General features: G+C 36.1%; 1 protein-coding gene across 1 annotated transcript in view; it reads right to left on the reverse strand.

Moving 5' to 3' along the window:
* LOC134528193 (U-scoloptoxin(01)-Er1a-like) overlaps window positions 1-21,767 on the reverse strand; it is a 33,712-nt gene extending 11,945 nt beyond the window's left edge. The window contains exon 1 of the mRNA XM_063361583.1: window positions 21,613-21,767. The gene's annotated coding sequence lies outside the window, so the exon portion shown is untranslated. The remainder of the gene's footprint in view (window positions 1-21,612) is intronic.
* Window positions 21,768-26,620: the final 4,853 nt, after the last annotated feature.

The raw sequence follows: 26,620 nt of genomic DNA on the forward strand, positions 1-26,620 counted from the left end.
GAATTCAGTTCACATTTGAATGATTTGAACGTTGTTGACAGAGTAATGTTAGGCCTACTTTATTATTTTGATACATTTTAGTGTTGGCAATTTCCATATGTATCAGTTCAATTCGCTTTTAATGAAGTTGACATTCTTTACAACCAAAAGTAAACCAAGTACAAACTGCTAGCTACAAGAGTCCTCTGTTAAGTGGTTGTCAGCGTGTAGAGTACACGAACATATTTGTTAGGGATAACAAAAAAAATATTTTTTGTTAGTAATAGACCTTTTTTTAATGACTAAAAAAAATTATTTTTTTGTGCTTGCTGAAATTTTTGTTCTTGTAGAGCAATGATTGAAATTTTTGATGGGGTTTCAACTCACAGCCTTGATAATTCAAACAATGACTGAAAACACCGCAGAGCGTATGTCTTGCGGCAGCCAAAAAAAGGTTTTTCACTCAGTGCTACTAAATCACGGCACGAGGGGTTGTGGGTATGTATCCTGGGCACTGCGTGGACGTGCGGGCTGATTCAGACAGTTCTTACAGGTAGAGACACCTGTATTTCGCGATTTCATTTCATGTCAAGGTATTCCACAAAATACTGTAGCTTTTCTCCTGTGGTTATTGGCTGAAGTCGGTGAGAGGTGTCGTCCCGCTCTTGACGGGGCCAATGAGAATGTGGTCACCGTACTGCTGCACCCTCACAATTTGCCTTGACTCTTAGAAAAAGCTACAGTGTTTAGTGAAATACCTTGACATGAAATGAAATCGCGAAATACAGTTGTCTCTACTTGTAGGTTTGGTTTGGATCATAAGTTAGATATCGTAGTTTATTAAATTAAAAACTGTAATAAAATATATTTTTTAGAATATTTTTCTTAAATCAATAAAAAAAAGATTTTCCCAAGATCATAGAAATCAGAATTTTTTTAGAGTTTGGAGAAAACCTAACGTTTATTGATTTATGAATTATGTCTGATGTGCTAAAAATTAAGAGTTTCGACAATGGATACAAACGAATGGTTAATCCAAACTTGCATTGCATGATTTCTGGTTTTAGGACATGTTAAGAATAACATTTTAAAAATGCCTTGAATTTATTAAAAATTATTATATGAGTACTTGTTTAGTATAAAAAAATTTTTTAAAAACCTCAAAATTCAGTTTATTTTTAATTTATTTAAAAATGGTGTGCAAAATCCAGAAATATCAAATCAAATTATTTATTTTATATTGCTACCTTAAGGAAATCCAACATGGTGTTGCAGATTGGACTTGAAAGTAACTATACGCAGTATTTTTTTTAAATGGAACGCAAATATTCAAGTAACAACACAGACATTTGCAAATTTTTACATTTACATGCAAAAATCTGTATCACTACAAAATAGTGTTCGCAGTAATACTGGCTTCATATTCTTACCCGGGCATTTAGGCGTGGTTTTGTCCCAGTACCTCCAATATTTAAAGTTATTAAAGTCTGAATAGTTTTTTCAGTATTAACTGCGCACATTAGTAAGCATAATAAAACAAAATAAATGTTAAATATTAGAGTAACTTTTCCATGGTTTAAAATTATAATTGAATGAAATATATATTAAAATATAAAATAATTAAACCATTTTCGTAAGAAATACTCAGTAATAACATATTTCATAAATGCAAAAATAATGCGTTATACAAAGTTACAACATCTTTCTTGTAGTATTACAAACTATTTCTTTGGCAACTGGTTTCCAAAGGAGTTTTTTTGTATAAGTAGAGAAATATTTTTTTCTGCGTGTGGCAATACGGGGACCGTTGTGACCTTCTTGCCCGGCCGGCGCGCCAGACAGCGACGATAACGGGCGAAGATGACACCCGCACTATTAACAGTGTTGCCTCCGCGTTACGTCACAAGACCGCGTCGCGTTCCGGTTGCTGGGTTGATGTTGGAGTGGGGAGGGGGTTGGTGGGGGGTTGGTTGGAGGGGGGGGGAAGGAGGAGGATCGAGGTATCCCCCCCCCACCCCTCCCCGAACACCCTCTCTCGACCAAACATATTTCCTAACCCGCCTTTCTTGCGTTTTGACACTTTCTCCGTCCCCGCGGGACCTGTTACGCAATTCGCGTCGCAACTCCGCGTCGGAGGCGATGTCGTCTTCGTGGCTTCGCGCAGGGAGGAAGAGACGATGATGAGGGGAGGGGGGGGGGGGGAAATCGGTGAGAAATAACTGCGACTGACCCCCAACTGAGAAGCACGTAGGGAATAAATCCCTCACGGCTGTCATCTCGTGAGCTACCGGGTTCCAGACGGTCGTGGAAACGTAATGGTTGTCGAGGATGGGGGGGGGGGGTATTTATAGGAGGAGGGGGGCTTCATCCTCCCCCCCCCCCTAGAAGTTATGAAAAATATTCCAAATATCAGTGAAGACAGCATGTTACTGCGTGAGAATTCATGCCGCTTGCAGCTACTACTGAAGGGCCATATGTCAGTTTTCAATGAAGATTTTTTTTTAAATACATGTGTTCGAATATTAATCATTTTAATTTTTTTCAAAACCCCTTTCCCCCCCCCCCCCCTTGAAAAATTAATCCTGTATACGCCACTGTATAAACGTTCTTCTGTCATCCCGAGCACAAGCAGAAGAATTCGGTTAACGCTTGTTGGTAGGTTATTTCTTTTTCTTCTTATATGACTATTATTTAAGGGGCATTCATAGTAATTTATCACGATACCACCATTGAATTTTGTGCATCAATGCTTGGTAATTATCTGATGATGAAATTTACAAACAAACAACAAATGCACGAGAACTATTGTATTAATAGTATTAATGACAAGAAACCAAATTATTCAACACGGCTCGTGGGAAATGGCCCTAACGCCGGAACCGCGATGGAAGTGGCGCGAATTTTAATCACGTCATACACATCTGCAATGTCCGCGCGACAGGACGTAATTACCGATTAGAAATATGCCTATTTCATTTCCATTGCTTCCGTGAGCGCTGCGATACCGAAATGAGCGTTATAATTTCGTTTTCGAAAAATGGTTAGACTTGAGCACTGGTGACATTTTTATTCGTTTAATATTTTAATATTTATTTTTTTGTGAATATAGCGTTGAAATTTTTGAAATAATACTCAATTATAGCGTTTTTCGTTTTCGAATGAACATATATTAGATTTGAACAGATTTCTTTCAAACATATCGAGTTATAAATACTTTAAAATATTACCTAATGGATTTCATATTTTCAGTGCTCATGAAATGGAAAATAAATATAAGTTATATGAATTTGTATGCGAGTTAGAACAGAATCTTTACATTAACGTGATATTTATCTGTCGATTCGCGTAGCTTTACATTGTGTCGCACCTTATCGTTATTGCAATTCCGGCGTATTGTGGGTAGATTAATTTAGTATATTTTTCTCAGATTTATTTTAAAAGTTAACATAAAAAAATAAAAGCTTACGATGAAAATACAAACACCTCAAACAAATTTTCCGGTATTGACGAAGATTGATTGATATTCGTAATTTATTGTAAGAAATAAGACAAATGTAAGTATGTATATATATATATATATATATATTTTATTATTTTTTTGCTGCGGTAAGAGAAGAGACAAAACGCACTACAGCTAGATTCGATTTTTAAAAGAAAACACTTAAATTTATTTGTGCCCTGAAGAGGCCAGATTTTCAAAACAATTAGTTATAAAATTCAGTTATAAATAAATGTACAAAAATGCATTATGAAATATTCTCTACCCCTTTAAATTTAGTACGGAATGTATAAATTGAGATCGTCGTCATTAGAGGCTGTATTGAGTGACAGGGTTGGAATGAGATACAGGAGTACCCAGAGAAAAGACACTGGCTATCCGCAACGTCCGCCACGTTTCACATCCACGTTTTCTATGAAAAAACACTCAAATTTACATAACGGACAAAATTAAACGCCTGTTCGCGTAGTGACTATGGTGAGTACCAATACTTTTTGCTCTAGCGTTTGATTTTTAACATATGTATTAGCTGTAAATTAATGTAAACCAGCTATATTGCAGTCTAACCTAATACATGAAACAAAATCAGTCGATACAATAGAATTGTAATGATTTGTACCCAAATGTACTTAAATAAGTAAAATGAAGTAGAAAATCATTAAAAAGCATCAAAAGAACCCATTTATAACGAAATAAGTGTACTTTAATATAAACGAATTTCAGTGATTAAATGCAATAAAACGAAATAAATGAATGGAAAGGATTGAAATGTGTGGAAATGTTATCTACTTGAAGATATTATCAAAAACTCCTTACTTTTACAATTAGCCGTTTGTGGTTATGCCCGTCACTGATTGTCAACAAGGGGGGAAAAACTGACTAATATTCATCAAATATGCTCAAAATAGTCCAACTTGTTCGATTCCCAGCCGGGTCTGATATTTCGCATTTGTGGAAAATGTCTTTCCCGCCTCTGGGACTGGGTACTGTTTCGTCGCTTCACCTCTCTACTGCTGAAGGCACTGTACAATCACCCTCCCATAACAGCCACAAATGCGTCGTGGCTTCCACCACCGCAGCATTATCTGGGCAACCACGCTCAGAAATGACTCTCAGAACACGTCACGCACCACGCTCAAAATAAATTAACTCTATTTCATATCATTAAATATGCTTTACATAATATTAATTATTGAACTTTATTTAAAACGAAGCTGATAAAATGCGAGACTTAAATCGATTTTCATCGGGACCCTATTAAAAGACAACTTGTCAGGTTTTTAAGTTTAACTTTAACAGATCACAAGTCATTTTCGAAATTTTACAGTGTGAGCAAAGTAATATAGAACGTAGCCTTGGTGACCAGAGTAAATACTACTTTTTGGCTTTTTTATAATTAATAATTTTCCCGACCTTTCGGAGTACTTAGTTACAGCCATCTTCAATGGGAAATTGACAATTACCCTTTAATACAGCTACAACTTTGCACACCAAAACGCCGTGCACGCCAAAAAAAACTCAGAAACCAATCTGTTGTTACGGGCAAATTAGCTTAAACGGAGTATGTTTGTCATTTATTTTACTAGTTGGTATTTTTTATGTGTAACATCTTGGCCCACGGTTTACGTGAATGCGACGGATGTCAAGGAACGGAAATGTGTAACAACCACGATGCTGTCATCTGTGGCGGATGGCGCAAACAAAAATTCAAAAAGGAAAAGGAAGCTTTTAAAGTAATAACTGTTTAGTGAATTATAGCAAGATGGGCTGTATTTTAATAAATTTCCTGGTCGAAAATCAGGTCCAAACCAGAGGTTTTATATATATTTTTTTTCAATCCATTTTCGATGTTCTCAGACCCGTTCCATTATAAGGTTATAAATTTCTGTCTGTTAATCAAATTATTCGATATTCGACGTAGTTACTCCGGCAGCGAATTCTAGCGGCAGGTGTGGAAACCACGCTCGGCATTATTTTTAAGAATTCTACGTTAAATTCCACTTCCGAGTTTCGTATTATAAGGGTATTTGCAACGTGAAAAACAAACTAAATTGCTCGTTTTCGTGGTTAGATGATACACATCACTGGCGAGTACTGAAAGATTCGCTTATATATATATATATATATATATATATATATATCACACGAATAAACATTTATTATCGTGGTCATTTTATAACATTCCGTGGTTGACTCGTGACGTGAAACGGGCTTAGGATGCTTTGGTAAATGCTCGTTGGCACGCTGTCACTTCAGTCACGCATCCCCCCACCTCTTTGGCTTTGATCCCCGCGACCTTTGAGAGGCGAGAAAAGGTGGCAGGGAAAGGTGGCAGCGCTAAAGAAGCGGGCGTGCTCGCGAGAGACTTGAACGCTTGTACAGAACAGCTTTTCCGTTCGGAGATACACACGGGGGGAAAAAAAAGTGTTTTGTGTACTTTTACAAAAGATTCCTTTGGGAAACCATTTGCCAAGCAATAGATTTTTGATACTACAAGGAAGAAATTGTAACTTTGTACAACACATGGCTATGGTTATTTATGAACATATTGAATAAGTTTTTCGAGATATGTAGCTATGAGAATTTTTCTTACGAAATTAGAGTTTTTTTTTTAATTTAATTGATGTTTCATTCAAACGTAATTTTTTAAACCATTTTCTTATTAACATTCAGGGAACAGTTTACAAATAACTTTAACTATTAAAGGTACTGGGACAGCACAACGCATAAATGCCCGGGTAAGAATCCGAACCCAGTATTACTGCAAGAATTGTTTATTTGTATTGAAACAGTTATGTTCATGCAAATGTACAAAGATACAAGCATCTGTAATTTTACATGAATATTTCTGTTACACTCACAGAATAAATTCCATTGCATCACGATCTTCTTAAGATGGTTTGCCTCTTCTTCAAGGCTTCAGAACGTCTTTTAATTTTTTTTTACGTTAACGAAGCCTCTTTTCTCGTGAGCTTAAAAATACTCGATACCTCATTTTCCACTAAACACAGATGGTAAAGCAAGATTTTATTAACGTATACGTTGATTTTGCACCTTGATGGCTCTAAATGACTGTGTTTTGTTTGACATGAATTGACACAAAAATTTTTGGAGAAATATAGGAATCGAAAGAATCCATTAAGAGTATTATGACATAAAAATATTATCTCATTTAATATGAAAATTTTGACTCCATTAAGTTTTGGTGTATATCTTTAAATAATTATTGCTATGGAAACAACTGATTTTAAAATAATAATTTATTTAACATAGCCTACGCTATATCTGAGTTTTCCAACAGTGACGTATGTCCAAATAATTGTTTTAATTTGTCTTTTGTTATAGTTGAAGTCGAAATAGTAAATGCCAGTAACGTCACTGGGGGAAACTATAATTAGCAGCCAGTAAACGTTTACTCCAAGCATTCCAATAAATAGCATAGGCCTACTTCACTTTAACGAAGCCAAGTTTTCACAAATTCATTGATACAAAATTGTAACGAAATATAAATTGTTGAACCAACATGACGAGTTTCGGTTCTTTCCTATCTCTCTTTCCTTCCCCCCCCTCCCCTCTCTCTCACTCACCCTCCTTAAAATCAAACACTTCCTTAATGTATTGGTATTTCTGGTTGGGTTCTTGAATTGTCTTTTTATCACTTTGTACATGATTACTAGAAGTAATATATGCATTAAAATCGTGGCTTATTTATCTTAATCTGTTACCTCATCAACAAGATATATTTATACAATTTAAAAAAATAATAATCGATCTAAGTTACACACAATTATTAATCGTTTAAAAATTGGATTTTACGGTAAATGAAACATTTATAGTGAATTTTTTATATTAAGAGACCGGAAAATTTCGTGGAATCATTTCGTGATAGGCCAAAATTTTAAATACATATACCTTTAAGTTTCTTTAGCTATTGGCTCACTGTTCATCTGGACACTCTGGACCAATGAGAAACCCTCAACCAAAGAATAATCGAATCACAGGCAAACCAGCTGAGACAACTCACAAGTCAACACCCAATGAACTGGCGTTACTGGCCCCAGTAAACAGAGAACTTTGTAGTCCATCCGGAAGGTCATCGAAACCGCGAATTTTTCCAGTCTCTAATTAATTGAAATGGATTAAGCTTATGGTCTCGTTGACACCGAGTTCATTGAAGACAATGAATGTCAATGATACGCTTATGGGGCGTTGAAGGTATTAATGGGTGGGGGAAACGGGAATACCCCGAGAAAACCCATAGACACACGGCAACTTTGATGGAAAATTTATTCGAGCATTCCAATGTCTTTTTTTATGTTGCATTCTTTCCCTCACGTAAATTAACAACTTATGCATTTTCATATTTCCAATGTCTGAATTAACGATGATTATTACCTATATTAAAATCCCAAAAACAAAATTTAAAAAAGTAATAAAGATGCAAAGTTAAAATTATAAAAATTATTTTTTCCCCTTGCACTACATTGAAATATCATTATTGTTTATAATACATAGGCTACCTCAGAATATTTTTTCTTCTAATTTTTTAAAGTTTATAGGCCTATTCCCGTCAACTGATTCACGTGTTTTTGCTTCCTGTAATAATGTTCGCAGGCTTTCACGGCCGTTTTCTGAAGCAGCTCGGCTTCTTGGTTGTAGCCGCGTCCTGGGCGAAATATTCACCGACGTTGCGGTCGACATTGCAGTCGCCATCATCAGGGAGCAGTTAGTCAGTAGGTTACTACTGCTCCCTGATGATGGCGACTGCAATGTCAGCCCAAACGTCGGTGAATTATTCTCCGAGGACACGGCTAAAACCCAGAAGCCAAGCTAATTTGCCTCGTGTACCTATATTGTACGTACATACACTGGGGGGGGGGGGGGGGGGGGGGAAATATTATTTGCGTTAAAAATTACCTTTTGTTTTATTTCTGGGTATTTTATCGAGCGTAAGTTTGCAGAATGGCGATGATGTAATATCTCGAGAATAGGGTATAATAAGTGAACGCGGTTCCTTCGCCGGACAGCCACGCCTATTCCCGTTTGTGACGCAGCTCAAAACGAGGCCCGCTTTGGCGCGGTCCCTCGCGGCGAGGTCGGACGAACGCTCCGACAAGGAGCCACGCACGTGCGCTTATCTTCTCGTGAAAACAGTGAAAACTATGGCATTCTCGAGGAAACCCCGTTTTAATGCAGGCGATTCCAACGTCTACTGAGCGATAGACGATATTTCGACGGTGCGTTCGGAAACAAAAATTTTTTCAAGTATCTACATCTAGGTGACAACCTAGCTGTGTCACCACGCACTTTGTTCCAATTACATAAGCTTAAATACTTTGAACAAATATTTGTAATATTTTTATAATTACGTTTACAAGTTCGAGAATTTCACGTAAATTCTCAGCATGTATCAACTTGTGATGAGGTCTTAGCACTAGCAAGTCGGATTTTGTGGTAAACTGCAAAATAATTACTCGCGGTTAAGATTTCCAGTGACATGAGGAATTTTTTATATTCCTTTTTTTGACATAAGCCCAGAAAACTAAAGCATAATTTTAAAGGGTTATTTTAAATTTCATGCCTAAGTTAACATTGAAAATAATTTACAGCCGAAAAATGGTATTTATGATTACCGAACTAAACAATATGTATTGGCCCTAGATTAAACTTATAAACAAATAAACTATGTAAAGAAAAAAAAATTGCATTTCACATTTCGTAACATCTGATTACCAAACTAATGTTTGAAATCGCGTGACTTGATTTTATTACGGTACTAGCTGCCCGGCATGCGTTGCAATTTATCAATCAATTGTTTTTTTGTAATTAGTTTGAAGTGGATACACATATACAAAGCATCTCTTCATCCATCTAATTCTCTTTTTCTCTATTAATGTCTCTATTTATATCTCTATACCTCTCTTTATCTCTCTATATCTGTATCTGCATATATATCTACCGCTCTCTATATCTCTATTTCTTTATATACATATCTCTATATCTATTTATCTATATCTCTCTATCTTTATATATGTCATTCTATATCAATGAAAATATTAAAAATCTATGTCTTTACCTATCTATATTTTGATCTGCCTTTTTTCCGGTCACAGGTATGGCATAGGTATATAAAAACACGCGCACATTCGAATGCAACGTTGTGTCAAAATTTCAAAACAATCAGTGAAGAACTTTCGGATACTATTTAAGATTTTGAACGAACGAACATTTATGTTTTTATTTATATCGATTGCGAGTGCTGCCTTGCAAAATATTTTAACTGTTCACCACATATTCCCTAGAAGTGAGCTTGATCATGGTTATCATACGGAAGATTAACTAACAAACACAGCACTATCTACTAAAGTCTAACAAAAACAAAAGAACGTCGTATATAAATAATATGGAGATACGTCTGTGGGAACGGATAGGAACTAAAAAACACCATATTGTTGCCAACAGAGTTTACGCCATAAAAATTATTTTTAGTTGAATATAAAACATTTGACTTTGCTAAAGCAGAAATTGCTCAGTAACAAATTTTATAAGTTCATAATATAGTGTATTTTGACAGAATTATTACACGTTAAGTCATTCCAAAAATTCATTTTGGCATTAAACGCCACTTTTTTCAGAGGAAAGATTTTTGTAGCGGTCAAACACTATTAAATTCAGACATTCCGTAGAACGATATACTCTATGCTTTGACGAAGCCAAATTTTGGGAATCAAACAACAGGAAATTGTTATGGCCGAAAACTGTTGAAAAGAAGCTAGCTATTTATTTATCTCCGTCTTTTAAGCTTAGTGCCCATTAGAGGCAAGGCGTGTCAACAGGCGATAAAGAGAGACAGAGTATGGAAAAGACCGAATGCCTTTGTCGTTGTTTTCGAGTTATTGCCAGGTTGAATGTAGCGAGACAGACATGCCAAACAGCCCCTTGAGAAAGAAGTCTTTCTGGCATCAGAATTTCAAGCTAAGTTAATTTTATGTACGTGGATGCTAACGTCTAGCCTGTGTAATGCAAAACAACGTCTCTGTAACTTCGCTACACATCGTTGTTAACCTCCACGAAAATTTGAATTATTTGCTTGTCAACATTCATTACGAAGGTTCAGCATCCACGTGGCAATAGGCCTTTCGCAGAAGCTGCACCATCCATACGTCTCTCAACACTGTGTTCATGCAGTATAACTGTGATACTCAATACCATATAACTGTGGTACTAAATGTAAGATAACTGTGGTACTAAATGAGATATAACTGTGGTACTAAATGTAATATAACTGTTATCCTAAAAGCAGTGCAGTGCGTCCTACCGTTCAGTCCGATACTCAATATACATATCAATATCGAAAACAAAATAACTTGCTCTTCATTTGTCACAAAATTTATTTCTGATCTTCACACAAATTATTCGCTATAACCTGGTATCACCGACACAAATGCTTATTCCGGATACCTCCTTAAAATCATTTTTAGCCTAAAGAATCCTTGAATGATATCACCCATTTATATTGACCTTCCAAATAGTTTCAATGATCCTTATAGAACCGCTGATGTGGCATTTGATGAAATTATGAAGGATTTGTGGCGCTAGCTTTTAATAAAAAAAATTGTTGCTTAGACAGTTTACTGATGTCCACGATCTTTAACCATTATCACTTACTGTTAAATGATTAATATGAATTTATAAAAAGTTGATGAGTGCCTGAAAAATTTGTGAACGCAAACAAATGACTGTTGAAAAAGTCTTAATTAATTGAAGCACTAGATTTTGTAAACGTAGAAAGAATTCAGATATCTTTTTAAGGCTTTTTTTTCCTCACCCAACACAGCCTTGAAATTAAACCACCCTTTAGTTAAGTCTTCAGCAGACACATCCTTTCTATTTGGGAACAGCAGTACTCTGTGACATTCTTCAGGGACCATGTGAATTCAAATTTTTCCTCATATTTTGACTATTTGTAGGAACCAGAAATATTCGCGGGTTCAATGACCTCTAGGATGAACTTCACATACTTACACTTGGTAAAATTTCACCCACTCATTGGCTGGTGCCTCGTGAGACGTTCCAACGTAGCAACTTGTGATTCAACATAGCTTTGGTTGAGTGTTTTTCATAGGCCCAGAGTAATTCAGGTGAGTTGTGAGCCAATAGTATAGGCAGCAATGAGTTATAACTATTTGAATTGTAGCCTATCGTCAATTTGTTTCAGACTCTAGCTATTGGTAGAGACCGAAAACATTTGTGAGTTCATTTCGTGATAGGCTAAAATTTAAATACATATAACATTAAGCTTCTTTAAATATTGGATCACTAATCATCTGGACGACTATGGGCCAATGTGATACCCACAATAAATGAAGAATCGAATCACAGGAAAACTAGTTGAGACAACCCACAAGTCAGCAGCCAATGGACTGGCGTCATTTTCCCCAGTGACACAGGACATTGTAGTCTATCCTGGAGGTCATTTAAACCGCGAATTTTCCCAGTCCCTAGCTATTGGTAGAGCCACGATATTTTAACGAATTCAATGGGTAGCAAAGTAAACTTGAAGCACCTACACATCTGCTTCACTTTGATTATTGGATTTCAAAGCTCGACGCGCATTTGACGACCCTGAGTCAGTTGTAAACTCGGAGAAGTAGTAGTTACCCAATCTCGCGTAAGCCGCCGAAGGCTGTGATATTTTTATCGACCAAAACAACCATTCTAAAAACCACTGTGAAAGGGTCCGCGCAGTAGATTTTTAGTGAAAACTTTGAAATTTTCATTTCATTTTCGACGCTGCCGTAGCGCTCTCATTCGCTTGGCACTGACCGTATTAGGCTTTCTTTTATTCCTTTTGAATCAGGCTTTCCTCTGACTTGCGTTTTATTTACTTTCGAGTATATTTTCGAGTCACATGAGACGACATATTTAATTATTTTGAAAATTTCAATCTATACAGAATTTCGCTTATATTCCGGCGAATATTCTTACTGTCTCGCCTTGGGTTCTAGTGATGCTCTGAAAGTTCTTCGCGATTACACCAGAATCACTGTCATAGCTACTCCAGTTTATAACTTAACACAAAGCTAATTCTTAACAATCACGCGCATGCGCCTACACGGGAACGATGACGTCACAAGCAAACCAAAAAAATGCGCGGCAAACACGTACAGACATGATCGATCCGTCGTGGGCCATTGTTGACGCTTTATTAGTCTCGTAGTAATTTAGCGATTCAAAACTGACTGTATTCTGTCACACAAGAAAGTTCGACCGACTGTAACGAGCGAATAGACGTTTTCACTTCAAAAGTTTTGTCGTGGCTAGCCTGGATTGAAATGATCGTGATCCTAGCTGTTGCACAGGGGTTGACCAAGTCTGCATGATTACATGTTAAGTGGGTGTAGCCATTTTTTAATCATTCTGTTAATTGCTGCACCATATTTATTAGACGCCCAAAACATTGCTTGAAAATTTGTGTTTGCGTTGTGGAAACAGTTTTAAATGAATTTTTTTTTTAAATGAAAGATATATATTCTAATTCGTACGTACTAACCATCATCTGACGTTATCAAGCACAAATTCCGCAATGTTTTGGGCGTAACAATATGGCGATCGCGAGGTTTAAAAGTGACTTCAACTACGTCACAGAATGCCATCTCCTGACAGTTCCCTACCTCCATGCTGGTTGGACACCTCTGCCCATGCGTGTGCTCGCCGGCTTGGTACTTGAAAGCAAAGGCCGCACGCGTGCGAGGAGTACCGATCGGTAATTTTGGGTCCCCGCGGCAGGGCGCCAACCTTGACACACAACTCTCCTCTCGCCGGCACGAGAAGCCACGCTCACCGCGCCGCACGTACGGTTGTTAAGAACCACGTTTGCCGGCACGCGTGCAAGACAAAACCGGCTGTTGCATCATTGCGCTTTCGGGCGTAATTGCTTGGCATGCGTTCCTTTTAGGTTTCAAGAGGGCGTGGCCTCGCATGAATTGCTGCACTGGCACTGCACGGAACTGCTGCCTGCCCAGCTGATGGTACCACGACGGGTCTGCCGGTCACCCAATGATGGACACAATGAAAAATCCGAGGATTCATTTGGTGATGCACCAAATATCAAATTACTTTACTTTTGTGATGCTTCTGCTATTGGTTCACTTTTAATCTGGAGGACTCTGGAACAATTAAAAAAAATCGCGGTTTCATTGACCTCTAGGATGGACTCCGCAATCATCTACGTACTCGGGGAAAATGCCACCTGCTCATTGGCTACTGACTTGTAGGACCTGGTGTCTTGGCTTGCTTTTGATTCGATACGTCTCACGTTGAGGGTTTTTCCCATTGGCTCAGAGACCTTCCAGCCAACTGTGTTCCAATGACAGAAGGATGAAAAAAAAGTGATCTTGTTTGCCTTCTAGCCTGTTGAGAAATGAATCCGGAAATTTTTTTCCAGGATCTTTAGTGTCGAACAACAAGAGACACAATTGAGAAACCTCACAAGTCAGCAGCCAATGGACAGGTGTCTTTTGCCAAAGTATGCAAAGCATTGTGTTAAATGTAGCGCTTGCATTGTGTAAACAGTTTTAATTTATGCAAGTGAATATGATTAAGACCAGGTCTCATACAACATGTAGGATATTGCATTATGTGCTCATTACTACTATTTGAGCGATTTTTCAGTAAATTTATTGTGATAGCATTGTATTATTTGTTGCTGAGAAACAAATTTATCTAACCCGATATTTATTATAGAATTTAAAAGTTTAAATTTAATCATACTAGCCACTACATGATTATGTTTGATTTTATTTTAGTTTTCTTGGCTATCAATAATCCTTAATTTAAAAAAAATTAAATGTTTTGGAATTAAATAAAGTCATATCATGAATTAGACAGTTGCATTGCTTTTGAACATAAAAATATTTACATCTCAAATACATAATTTTACGCCCAAAGAAATTAAAATATAAAAGCAACTAATCAGGCAAAATTTATGTTTTATATATAAATACGTAAACGTTATGCAACTCAAAGAGTCTGCAAGGTTAACGTTAATATAAAAACATCACTTGAGATAAGATGAACTCCCTTAAGAAATAAAAATCGTCAAGTAAAAAAATATATATTTAATTACTGGAAGGTTTTAAGTTTAACTGGTGCTTTGAGTAAGAATTAGTTGTGTTGATCGTCAGTGAAAGTGCTAAATGGTCTCTTAATGTCTTATAAATCTCATTCCGACTAAATATATACAAACTCATGCACCGCGTAAAGAATTAGGGTGATTGTTTTTTAAAAAGTATATATTTTTCTATGTTGTTATAAGCGTACATGCCTGGCTCAATGTATTAAGTGAGCTCTATATTTTTAAAGGAATTTCTAGCACAAATATGCTAAGTGTTATTTATTACTTAGGTGAAGATTGCAATTAGATTGATTTTATTGTTAGTTTGGATAAATTGAAACAAAAACCCTTGTACAAGAAAATAAATCGAATGGGATTAGTCAGTTATGTGAAATCAAATTATAATCCTTCAAATGCTATTCAGACCTGAGATATTTATTTTTTAGGTAAGGATTGAAATAAAATTGAATTTTTGTCAGTTTGGATAATCAGTGACGCTGTGCATTGTGTATGTATTGTGTGCTATTTAGAAGAATTAATCCAGTAGGAATGATAACATTCGGAAGTATACGTATTCAAGCAACTTACGTCTCACGTGAAGCATGGCCTTAATAGCGTGTGATTGCAACTTGGTTACAACTTTTTAAAACACACACCAAAATAATAATAATAATAAGTACAGTGAAACAAAGATTTTTCATTAAAAATATTCAGCTTACCCGAATCATTTAATTTGTGCATCGGGTATTAATTGCGCACAAGAACATTTTGCATTATTCATTCAAACAGTGTTCAGAACGTGTTCATATAATAAGAAGACGCAATTCGAATAAAAGAAATGCAATAAAAACGTTCTTTTGTCGACTGTGTTTTTTTTATCTGTAAAGTTTTTCGTAAAGCAATTTAACTAGCATATAATTTTAAACGAATTAGCCTCTGGATACCAACTATATGTTCTCCCGCGTGGTGAATGATTGCTTCAAATTATTTCTCCATTAAACCGCAGCATTTTACCCGGAAATCTATCTTCGAACATTATTTTTTCAGCTGAGATGCTACTTAAGCTCTCGTGTACCGTTTTGAATACTTCACGTATCCAATCGATAGCCCATAATAATACTGCATTAAGCCAAACCTTCAATCTTCTCGTGAGGCACCATCTCCAGGATTTCAACTTAGGTCAGTAAAAGGTCTCTGGCTTGAGGAATTTCAAGGTGCAGTGGAAAAAAATTTATTGTATTGCAATGCAACATCTCTCTTTTTTCTGCTTCCAAATTGCGACTGTCATTCATACCTTCACTTTCATTTTATTCTAAAGAATTATTGCGCTGAATCTTAGTGTTAAAGACACCTCACTGGAAGGCCAAGAGTTTTTTTATTTAATATTCTAACTGGTCGGAAACTATGAATTTTTCCTAGATTTTAATTCCAGCGATCAGGACAATAGCTTCATTTACTTTTGAACCGCATAACGAGATAAAAATTCACGTCGATACTGGCTGCCGGTGGCCTTTGGTTCAGGATATGATGTAACTCATGGAAGTTACGTCATTAAGAAGAAACAAAGCAATTTATTTCCATGTATTCTTAGTACTGCCGAAGATTACTGCGTGTAGTGTGGAATCTTTGGAAGTAGTTCATAGCAAATGATGAACTCTATCACTGTATGTAACAGAAGTGATCACTCAAAAACTTAATAGAGATAACATCGTATATTATCGAAAACATTTAAATTTAGCAGCGTTTGAAAACAAATATGTCGAATAAAACTGCAATAATGAATTAATTTTGTTTTATAAGTAGCCGGCGTGTATAAACAAACTTTACAATTTACGTGACGAGTCATATTTTTAATAAAATTACTATTGTAGATGAACATATAATGTGAGGAAAGTTAATTTTGTAACAGTGTCTTAGCCCTTGCTAAAACGTTAGGCTAACCACATTTGGTGAGTAAAACTGATTTGTTACACCTAACAATATGTGCATCTGAGTTGACAAAATCACATTCTTGGGTTTAAAAAAAAAATCTTTCTTACTAAAAAATATATGTTTGAATCAACAAAATATATTTTTTCGCCATGTAAACAAAAAAAATTCCATTTACCAAATATCTATTTGTAATCCAGTTGCAAAGAAACAGCTTGTAACACTGCAATAAATATATAATGGAACTTTGTACAACACATGGCTTGGTTATTTTTGCATATATTAAATAGTTTTTTTTTTTCAAGATAATACTGAGTAGTTCTAATTTAACATGGATGTTTCTGTTCCATTAAAAAAGAGTGTATTGGCTCAGGTGCCAGGCAATCAGGGGGAGGTCTTTCCTGCCATATACTTCTGTATCGGCGAGAAGTGTTTAGTATCTTCTCATTCGCTGGGTTAATCATTGGTAAAAGGACACTGTGAGGCTTCACACTTCTTGCTTTCTGATTAGGTCATTTTTTTCTCCCATAAATGGTGCTCAGGTTTGGGCCGCCTGAAGGAGACCCGTGGCAGTATACAAAGAGTCTCACCGCCTTCCAGCTGTCAGTTGGTTTGTCAACCCTGATGATGCCTGCTGAAGTGCAGAACGAAGCGGCCGGGCCCAGTCTGGGAAGCTTGCAATTTATTTCCACAATTTTCAATGACTGCTTTTTTACGGAAGCCATTGTTTGTTAACGACGTATCTGAGTTAGTGAGACGTCATGATAAATGCTACGCTCGCTGGTGCTTCCAGCGGGATATCGCCTCTAAGCGCTAAGCTTTGAACTGGCGCTCAGTCGTCTCGCAGTGCACAGCACGACTATGAGGTTCTAGCGGTGACCGCAACATTATACGGCGGATAAATGAAGATATAAGATGATGCAAGTCCCTGGGATCTTTCAAAAATCTGTACCTGGGTGTTTCATGCCTTAATTGTTCTGAAAACATCTCGTTTTAACCACAAAATACTGAACACCACTCTGATACATTGGGCAGTTATAAAATCGCGTGTTTTTTTTTCTTCTGATGCTCTGCACGCCGTCAGTCGTGGTCAAGCGTCATTCCCACAATAATGCTTTGGGAGTTTGCAAAGTGGCGGTGGTGCGGGCAGAAAGTGCGTTCAATTACGTCACCTGAAAATTCCTTACTCCGTGTCTTGGAGGATAGTGACTACATGGTAGAGAATTTCTAGCAGCGTGTGTGGGTTTCGGAGAACACAAAAAAAATCCCTTGTATATGTTAGGCTCGTAATACAATGAGCTTCTACAACAGAGCGCCGGCGGAGACGGACCCGTACGGATCAGCTCGGCAATGCTGAACTCTTCCGTGTACATTGCTCCGTGCGACCAATAGCAGCCGAGTACTTGGCTGCGGTGGTAGCCATGTTTGTTCATGTTCTAAATACGTTAAAAATGATTTTAAGTAGAGACCGGAAAAAATTTTCGAAATTTTATTTCGCAACAGATTAGAAGCCAAAATACGTTTACCTAATTCCTGCTTCTTTTATTGGACCACCAGTTGTCTAGAAGGACTTGAGCCAATGAAAAATACGTACGACGTATCGAATCTCAAGAAACCCGAACACCAGGTGTTACAAGCCAGTAGCCAATAAGCCCGTGGCATTTTCTCGAGTACGTTAAAATAACCCGGAGTCCATCCTAGAGGTCAAAGAAACCACGATTTTTTTTTCAGTCCCCAGTTTTAAGTACAAGAATATCTTAAGTTCTCATTTTAACTTTGTCGTTTTTTTTTTTTCATATACGCGGCCATTTGTTACTTTTCCCCGTGCATGGCGGGAGCAGCAGACGTTGCATCAGGGAAATGTTCCCGTGCACGCGCCGTTGCAGGACGGGGCTTGTTGGCGGCGAAGTCGACTCACGACCCGGAGAGTCCGGGCGAGGAAAACAAAGAGCGCTGTACGTCCAGCTCGCTGTACGGCGCGACCTTGCGGCGAGAGAGAGAGAGAGAGAGAGAGAGAGAGAGAGAGAAAAGCCTCTCCACTGAAGAAGAGCCTTCCCTAAAGGTCGAGAGGATTGCGTAGTGGCTGGTCGGCAAGGCTGCGCCGGAGAAACTACACTCCTCCCCCCCCCCCTCTCCAAACCCCCTCACCGAGTCGTGGTCCGGCTTGGACCAGCTCACGAGGAATTAACGAGCGCGCGTTAATTAAACACTTTCTTCCCAACCCGCCTTCTGTTTGCTCCCAGGCCCACCTCACCACTTACACGTAATAACGCATTAAATCATTTTTTTTTAAATTGTTGTTACGTCAATCTACCTCTTTGCCGGACAGTCGGATAGTTTAAGTTTTTGCAGCATGTTTAATCATTGTTTTTTTAGCCACTGAGAAAATGTTAAAACAAACATGTTAAAAACACGTAGCAAATTTAAATACAACTCCAGTTAAAAAAAACTATTTATAGTTTTAAGATTTATGGAGTGATTAATATCTTACCACTAACGTATAACTAGACGAAAAAATTAGATTATTTCATTACTACGTATTTTTGATAGCCAAATTGTAGATTGAATTTCATCGATAATTTACAATTATTAACATTTATCGCATAAAAGATTGTTTTCCTTATTTTCTACATTAAAAATCTACGGTTCTCTGAACTTTAACAGTAGAAAAAAGTGATCACTTACTTTTTCATGCATAGATGTAGGAATAAGTAAACAACAGTTTTCTTTATTTAAAATTTCTCAGGGTTGCGTCCGTGTCAAAGAAAATATAATGTAGCTCCTTGGCGGTATTTGATTCATTTTTTATTTGATTAAAATGCATGAACTTTTTGTTTCTTGATTAGATATTTTTTTTAATACGCAGATTACTGATCTGTTACGCGACTTGCTAATTTAATTTTGTATGCGTTCGTAATTACATCTTTCAATGGAAAGTACCTGCTGTGTTAATATCACAGCCATGCAAGTTAACATTTATACATATTAAAAACATTACTAAAACATTATATATTCTACTTTAAAAACCTATTTTCTAAGTTCCTTTTTTTTTAATTTAAGAAGCCATCAACGTGTCCGGCGTACAACATGACCACACAAGCAACTTACTTGCAAATCAATAAAATAAATTGAATTTTAATAAGTGCTGATCGATTGCCGTATGAGAAAGAACATCCTATCCGATAGTAATATTAAAGATTTATCTTAAGTCCCTTTTGTCTGTATCTAGAGATTTTACAATCTAACAATGGATATTTATTTGGCACGGAACTCAACTTTGAAGTCATTAAAAGCGTTGTTAGGGTTATATATACATATTTATATACATATATAAGTCATCTGACTCCACGATTTTTCAATACAATTTTTCAATTGCCTTTTTGAGATATGTTAATGTATTAGCACTGAGAAAAAAATTTTTTGAATTCGTACTTTCGGAACACTGTTGAAGAAAAACTCTCGAATATTAATTAAAACATACTTTTGGCATTTTATTGGTCACTAAGAACAAATTTTCGCGTATTTAAATATTATAAAAATACGTGTAAATTGGTGGCTACTACAATAAATTTTTGACGTGATAACGTCTTATAAATCGATGAACGCCGGCTGCACACACGAAAAATCATGACTCATTGTCAGGTTCCGCCTGAGCCGAGCGTGTAAGAACCGGCCAACCACCGTGCGAGAAAATCTTCTATTATATCAAACAGGCTAAGACGGGTTTTTTGACTAATTGTTCGTGATTATATTTAAACAAATAATTTAAATTAAATTTGCAAAAACTGTAAATAATATTTGAAAATTAAAAAGTATGCAATTTTTAATAAATGTTTTCTTATGACGTTATCACGTAAAATTATCGTTCGTAAACCGACTTTACAGACTTTATAGTAGATTAAAAATTATTATAAATAAATGTAATATTTATGAACGTTAAATTTCATTTCCAAATTTCTAATGTTCTATGAATACTTAACCGTTAGTTTAAAAGACAGAAACAACGTAGGAATATTGTACTGGAAAAAAAGAAACATTGTGTGTCTTGTCTGCCTTGTGTGGTAAATGAAAAAAAAAATCAACTATTGTTGCTAATTATACGATTTCTTTATGATTAACTTGAAGCAAAAGGATGAAAAGTAAGGTAAGATATTTGTCATTAATGTAAGTCATCTTGTGAGCAGTCATGTGGTCACCCCCACCACTCCACTGCCTCAGTCAAGGTGCGTGAAACATGAGAAGCCCTGCCGGAAGCGCAGGCCACCCGCAATACGCAGATGTTCGACGGGAGTAATACCATTCAGAAGCAAACAAAGTCCAGTTTAAGGAGAAAAAAATCTTTCTTTGTAAGCCGCGAATAGCAATCATAATAATTTGAAGGATAAAAAGTAGCCTGATCTTTAAAAAAATTTATTTTAGTTATTTTTTCATGTTTAATTTTTTTAATTTTATTATTTATAAATGATATTAAATTTGTTACATTCATTAAATGTATTATTAAAATAAAGCAATTAAATTCATAAATAAAATAGAACAGAATGCAATTTAATTTTTTGTTAAGTTTTACATCGTGTAGTTGTAATTACTTGTACCTTTTCTGAAAGAATCGTCTATTATTATTTTTTTGTTCACATTAAATATTAAAAATTATAATTGTTTGTTAATTTACAAGTCGAGAAAATCTATTTACGTGTAATGTTTCTGTCTAAATATTGTTAATCGTTTATTATATTTTCTTTTACCATTTTACTAGGTTTTTATTATCGGCTATCAGTTCTTTTTAATAACAAATATATTTGAAACATAACGCACTACTTAGAAAGAGATACTAGTTAACACTTTGAAACTCAATTTAAAACCAACACGATAAGACAGGAAGCTAGTTGTTACGAATAATAATTCTAACGGCTTTGCGCTTTTACTAGTGGTCGACATTATGTTAAAAGTCAACCAGGCCCCGTGCTAATTTCTACGTGTGGCGTAAGGGTATAAGATTCACAGAAAGAAGAAGAAACTCTAAGAAAGGTCAGCAGAAGTTCTTAGTTAAACCTCGGACGAATAAATTACTTAATATCTGATGGTAACTCACCTTGCCGCGAGCCACAGAACACCACCGGGAGCACTAAAAAAAAGAGTTATTCCCTGAGCTGCGAGCGGAGAGAATATATCACGGGAAGATGATGTCCTCGTGGTTTATATAGGTGCTTCGCCCCCTCCCCTTCGGCCATCCCTTTCCTTGGCCGATTTCCGACCCTGCGTGGTTCCTTGACAAAACATTTGCCCCCTTCTCCCCCTCCACAACTTACCCCCCCCCCCCCCCCCCCTCCACATTCTCCTCCTCAAACACCAGGCGCTTCCAACGGCATCCCGCGTCATTTACATGTTACGTGCGGAGATGAGCCAGCATCCCACTACCTCTTGTCTTCTCTCTCCCCTTCTTCCCCCCCCCCCCCAACCCGACAGACTACCCCTCTGCGCAAGCATCCTGGCCGACTGGCTCCGAGTGCAACAACGGCTCAAGTCACTGCGCGCTAACAGCAGCGTTTGAAATCATCTTCCCTAGCTAACGCTAGGTTTCCTATCACCGCACAAAAAAAAATCCACTAAGATCGCAAGACTTCATCAACCCTAAAAAATAAAACTGTAAAACTGTGGAAAAATAAACCTTATTCCATAAAGATTATTTTCATAATTCTTTTTTTTTATCATAACTTGTGAAATACTTAGTAATTTAATTCAGTGAAAATCTTTGTTTTCCTCCCATGCGTGATAGTTCAATAAGTGCAAACGTAATGCATGTGATAAAAAAAACATAGTCTTCTATACAACTTCATTTCAAATATATAATGCAATGCTTGCGCTGCGTTTTTTCGTCTTGCGTAATTATTAAAAAAGGCTATGTCAAAACTTTGTTATTTAACATTTGGCGCTTTGGATTTCTTGCGTTATTGCGTCTCTTGCGTAGTTCAAACCAATGATAAAATCCTATTTTCGTACGTTCTTTAACTTAACAGGTACTCTGACCACGTTGTTTATTCTAACAAATACCAGGATTATTAAAATTGGTTATTAAATTTAAAAAATCAGATTATAGTAAAATAATTTCAACTAATTAATTAAATAACTGCTAGCATATATAATTATTAATTTATTTAATAAACATCAAACATATTTGTTGCTGTTAAAAGTTGTGGTATGCACCGAAAAATATTAAATAGTTCTTTTAAAAGTTTTCTTTTAATTTTTTTATTTTTCTGAAGTCAGGCCTAAAATTATGAGAGAATTTTTTTCCAAATCCACATAAATTTCTTTATTTAAATGACTTCAAAAAATACATCTTTAATCACTTTTAAAATTTATTTTTTAAGAAAAAACAATGAAAACAAAGCAAACTTATCTCAACACTAAATCCCCTTAAGAGTGTCAATTACTACTATAGCTATAAGACAATGTAAACATATAAACTAAAACTAGTAAACCTATGTCAAAATATTTTTTAAAAACATATTTTTGCATTTACACGCATGAAAACATCCCGATTGGGGCATTAAAGGCCTATTTATTAATATTTTAATTACTTTAAATATTTTCTCAATTGAGTTTTTAAACTTAAACGAACATTATATATTTTACCCTGTAACCTTCTCTGGCCATCGTGATTTTAGTTTTCCATGTCTTCCGAAATCCAATCAAACGCTATGACGGGTTCTCCCCCAGGTTCCACGATATGTATTGTTCAAGATGGTTATCGGGGTCAAAGTGAAGTTCAAAGGTCAGGGTAATGGTAATCCAGATGCCGTCGTGATATCAGTGCGGTTTCTAATTGACCCCATTCTCAATCCTCCTCCAATCTCCGTGAGCCCGGACCGGCCAATGCATACTACTGTTGTAGATAATAATTAAAGTTTTCAAATTAAAACAGAACGGATTTAATAATATGTAAATAGTACTTAATATATTATTTTTTAATCATATTGTTTATTTTTAACCCCTTGAAAAAATGGCTATTAGTCCGGTCAATTTAGACATCCGAGGGTACAAAAATTCGCACCCAGCTGAAAATTGGTAGGATTGTTCAAAACACCATCATAATAGAAATTTAAAAAGTCCTCATCGATCCGACACCTGGAAAAAAATTTACTCTGGGTCAAAGGTAATAAAAACTGGTTTTTCGCGATTTTCAGCAAAACGGTAAGGTTTATCATAAAATTAGTCCAGATAAAAATTGTATATCAGATAATTATCTATAAAAAAGTCTAAATACGTTTTTTTCCTAAGAGCCACCATTTTTGAGATACAACGATTCAAAAAGTTGAAAGAGTTGTAATCGTCATAATATGCACACGTTTCCACGCCACCTTTGTGGTAGTGTACTTGCGCGTTTTTTTTTTTTTTTTAGTGGTTTCCCCGGTAGGCCTATTCCACGGATCTGTTGTGATTATGTTTAAATAGCTGCAGTACCCAGCGTTGCCCTGGCTGAACACAGGGTGAAGGGGAACTGTTTAGAGATCAGATGTAGTTAGTAATTCTCTTCTTAATTTGAATGTCAAGTGTGCAAAATAATTTATATGACTTTCAGATCCCGACAGACGTTGCTCTGCCAGTTTATAGTTATTTACCTGGTCTGTGTGTAATCTAGACTCTATAAAGCAATATAGAAAAAAACTGAAAAATAAGGGATTACTAATATTGAAAAGATTCCATTATCTAGCTAATGCTCGGCATGCATTGCAATGCTTCATTCAGTTTTGTTTTGTAATATGTTTGAAGTAGTTACACATATACAAATAATCTATCCATGTCTCTAAATATATATTTATCTCTATCTACATCTATAGTCCTATATATCTATGTATCTCTCTATCTGTATTTATCTCTTTATATCTGCATATATACCTCATACTATCTCTATGTATTCTATATGAGGGTACTGATTGCTTCGTTGTTCATATCCCACGGGTGTTTTTTACTTGTATGGGAAAATTAAGAATGATAAGGCATTTAGTGCGTGGCAACAATGTTAATAGGCAATAGGAAATAAACTTCTAGCGCCTGCGGCATTGTCAACACACACTTCGTACGTGTGCTGCATGTTGTATCTAACCCCCTACAACGCATTTGATTCTAAGTTGGACTTTTAGTAAGGATTCCTAATGTTATTGATAATATAATATAGCATATAGCCTTCCTCGATAAATGTACTATCCAACACTGAAAGAATTTTTCAAATCGGACCAGTGGTTCCTAAGATTAGCGCGTTCAAACAAACAAACAAAATTTTCAGCTTTATTATATTGGTATGGATTTGAAACTATTGAATAATTAAAGATATTGGCAAGGGTTGAAAATGATAAAAGTGATAAAATCTGTGTGAATTAAAAAAAATAGGGAAATTTATCCATCTGATTCATCTAATATATAAAATTCTCGTGTCACAGTTTTCGTTGCCATACTCCTCCGAAACGGCTTGACCGATTTTGATGAAATTTTTTGTGCTTATCCGGTATCTATGAGAATCGGCCAACATCTATTTTTCATCCCCCTAAATGTTAGGGGTAGTCCACCCCTAAATTTTTTTTTTATTTCCAGTTTTTGGTAGGAAATCACCATGGCAACGGCTGTTGCTTTGTTGATGCTTCATTCGTCTCTATGGCAACGGCTATTTCATTGTTAGTGCAGTCCTCATCACCGTTAAAATTTTGCAAGTACTTTAAATATCAAAAATTGCCCTTTTTTTTCAAGTATATATATTTTACAGACTTGAAACTTCACAGTAATGTTCCTTATGTTACGCAGGATGACATTTTCCGAAAATTAGATCCCATAGCATAGGTGGTTAAAACCAGGCAACAGTGGGTACTTTGTCTGCATGAGAACAGTATTTTGCATTGTTCATGCCTTCTGCGTCTCCATGGCAACAGGCATCGCGCGGCAGTGGCGTACCCACAACGAGGGGCATGTATTATGAGCGGCGCAAGAGTGATCTGCCTGTAGACTGCCGTAGCGAAGTACGGGTACATCAGTTGTACGTTGCGTGCACGAGTCGGGAAACCATCGGTACATTATACAGCATTGTAATAAATTTTCACGGAATTTTTTTTTATTTACCATTACTGTAAATGGGAGATGTGGCATAATTCTTTTTCCATTAGTATAGCCGTGCGAAGCCGGGTCGGGCAGCTAGTAATTCTCTAATACTTCTGCTTCCTCTTCTCCTTGTTCTTCTTGTTCTTCGTGTTTAACATTAATAGTTGCAGCAATAGAACACTTTCGAGTATAATTTTTACGACACTCCACATGAATGGTCACAGATTTCAGCTGTTTAATATATTCTGAAAATTCATCAGCTCTTTCAGTACTTGCATTGATTAATGTCTTCATACCACGTACAACAGTAAAATTTTCACCTTTAGTTAAAAAGTTTAGCACAAATAAAACAATATTCTGACATTTTTGTTATAAAACTCAAAACAGCACGAAATAGGTTAAAAATTAAAGGTTAGAATAAACACGTGTTTTCACTCCGGAGTGGCACTCTAGACTAATAGTATTGAATGTATTGGGCATTCTAAGATAAAGCAGGTATACGACCCTAGCCACGCAGACAATTGAATGGGAAACAGATGTTGCTCAAGGTTACACTGGCGTATAAAATGAGGAACTGGGTTTCTTTTTACCCGACATTCTCATATTTATAATATTTTATATGTGTAAGTTACACTGACCGATAGAATAATATTTTTACTTGTATTACAGCTTCAGTGATGTATATACGTGGTGTACCTACGTATACATATTATGATGATTACTACTCTTTCAACTTTTTGAATATTTATATCTCAAAAACGGTGGCTTTTAGGAGAAAAAGGATTAAGACATTTTTATAGATAATTATCTGGTCTACAATTTTTGTCTTAACTAATTTTATGATAAAACTTACCGTTTTGCTGAAAATCGCGAAAACCCCTATTTTGTGACCTTTGGCCCCAAGTAAATTTTTTTCCAGGTTTCGGATCGATGAGGACTTTTTAGATATCATTTATAATGGTGTTTTGAACAATCCTACCTATTTTCAGCTGGGTGCAATTTTTTGTAAC

This window comes from Bacillus rossius, chromosome 1 (assembly GCF_032445375.1).
Source record: "Bacillus rossius redtenbacheri isolate Brsri chromosome 1, Brsri_v3, whole genome shotgun sequence".
NCBI lineage: Eukaryota > Metazoa > Arthropoda > Insecta > Phasmatodea > Bacillidae > Bacillus > Bacillus rossius.